Source organism: Panulirus ornatus, chromosome 12 (assembly GCF_036320965.1).
Source record: "Panulirus ornatus isolate Po-2019 chromosome 12, ASM3632096v1, whole genome shotgun sequence".
NCBI lineage: Eukaryota > Metazoa > Arthropoda > Malacostraca > Decapoda > Palinuridae > Panulirus > Panulirus ornatus.
Genome location: NC_092235.1, coordinates 64067584 through 64070083, shown reverse-complemented (window position 1 = coordinate 64070083; position 2500 = coordinate 64067584). Strand labels below are relative to the sequence as shown.

At 44.3% G+C, this 2500-nt stretch overlaps 1 protein-coding gene across 4 annotated transcripts in view; it reads right to left on the bottom strand.

The window, feature by feature from the left end:
- The window catches only part of SA1 (stromal antigen), a 171269-nt gene that overhangs the window by 31040 nt on the left and 137729 nt on the right, over positions 1-2500 (bottom strand). The window lies entirely within an intron of this gene.

The following is a 2500-nucleotide window of genomic DNA, read 5'->3' as shown; positions in this document are numbered from 1 at the left end:
GGGTAAGAGAGATATGTGGAAATAAAAAGAGCATGGTTTGAGAGAGCAGAAGAGGGTGTTTTGAAATGGTTTGGGCACATGGAGAGAATGAGTGAGGAAAAGATTGGCCAAGAGGATATATGTGTCGGAGGTGGAGGGAACGAGGAGAAGAGGGAGACCAAATTGGAGGTGGAAAGATGGAGTGAAAAAGATTTTGTGTGATCGGGGCCTGAACATGCAGGAGGGTGAAAGGTGGGCAAGGAATAGAGTGAATTGGATCGATGTGGTATACCGGGGTTGACGTGCTTGTGCTGTCAGTGGATTGAATCAGGGCATGTGAAGCGTCTGAGGTAAACCATGGAAAAGTTGTGTGGGGCCTGGATGTGGAAAGGGAGCTGTGGTTTCGGGCATTATTGCATGACACTAGAGACTGAGTGTGAACGAATGGGGCCTTTGTTATCTTTTCCTAGTGCTACCTCGCACACATGAGGGGGGAGGGGGATGGTATTCATTGTGGCGAGGTGGCGATGGGAATGAATAAAGGCAGACAGTGTGAATTGTGCGCATGGGTATATATGTATGTGTCTGTGTGTGTATATATATATGTGTACATTGAGATGTATAGGTATGTATATTTGCGTGTGTGGACGTGTGTATGTACATGTGTATGGGGGGGGTTGGGCCATTTCTTTCGTCTGTTTCTTGCGCTACCTCGCAAAGGTGGGAGACAGTGACAAAGCAAAATAAATAAATAAATAAATAAATTTTTTTTTTTTATACTTTGTCGCTGTCTCCCGCGTTTGCGAGGTAGCGCAAGGAAACAGACGAAAGAAATGGCCCACCCCCATACACATGTATTATACATACGTCCACACACGCAAATATACATACCTACACAGCTTTCCATGGTTTACCCCAGACGCTTCACATGCCTTGATTCAATCACTGACAGCACGTCAACCGCGGTATACCACATCGCTCCAATTCACTCTATTCCTTGCCCTCCTTTCACCCTCTGCATGTTCAGGCCCCGATCACACAAAATCTTTTTCACTCCATCTTTCCACCTCCAATTTGGTCTCCCTCTTCTCCTTGCTCCCTCCACCTCCGACACATATATCCTCTTGGTCAATCTTTCCTCACTCATCCTCTCCATGTGCCCAAACCACTTCAAAACACCCTCTTCTGCTCTCTCAACCACGCTCTTTTTATTTCCACACATCTCTCTTACCCTTACGTTACTCACTCGATCAAACCACCTCACACCACACATTGTCCTCAAACATCTCATTTCAGCACATCCATCCTCCTGCGCACAACTCTATCCATAGCCCCGCCTCGCAACCATACAACATTGTTGGAACCACTATTCCTTCAAACATACCCATTTTTGCTTTCCGAGATAATGTATATGTATAAGAGTGGATGGGTCTTTCTTTGTCTGTTTCCTGGTGCTACCTTGCTAACACAGGGAACGGCAATCAAGTATATCAACTGACTGTTATATTTCTTTCTTGTATCTCCCCTGATGAAGTGATTATTACACAAAAAGTGCAACTTGGGAACTTGTGTTTCATTTCCCCATGGACTCATGGGAATATACTTGATCACGTGCTCAGTTGTGATCCTTTCCACCATATAGACACATGTACATATTCATACTTGCTTGCCTTCATTGATTCCTGGCACTATCTGCTCCAACCTTGTGTACTGTTTCCTTTGTTTGCTTGGTAGTGCCAGAAACAGAAGAAAGGCTGCATTTGCTCCATTCACTCTAGCTGTCAGTAGCAATTGCACTGAGATCACAGCCCGTATCATAGTCAGGCTCCAAAGACCTTTCCATGGTTTCCCTAAGCTGCTTCAAAGCTCCTTGGTTCAGTCTGCTGACAGAAGGTTGACCCCTGTACACCATCAAATTCCAACTCACTTTATCCCGTGCAAGACCCTCGTCCTGCATGTACAGGACCTAATCACTCATGACCTTTTTCAGTCCGCTCTTCCATTTCCAATTTGGTCTAACCCTTTTCCTTGTCCATCCACTTCTGACAAATATATCCCCTTTGTCAACATCTCCTCATCATTTTCTCCATATGTCCAAACCATTTCTGCACACATTCTTCATCTCTCTTAACCACACTGATACTATTAACCAAACCTCTCTTCTACCCTTTCAGTACTTACTTGATCAAACCACTCCGTACAACATACTGACCTCAATCAATTCATTTCGATCACATCCACCTCCTCTGCACATCTTCATCTACAACATGTCTCAAATCCATACACACTGTTGACTTCTAAACCTTCAAACAAACCCGTTTTTACCCTCCCAGATGACAAACTCTCTTTCCACACATTCCTCAATGCTCCCTGAAACTTAAGCCTTCTCCCTGCTTCTATTGTTCCATTACACTGCCATGGCATCTTGCAGGTATCTAAAACACTTCACTTCTTCCAAATTTTCTTCATTCAATTCACACCCAAAAACCTGTCCCTCTACTCTGCTAAACCTAATAACCTT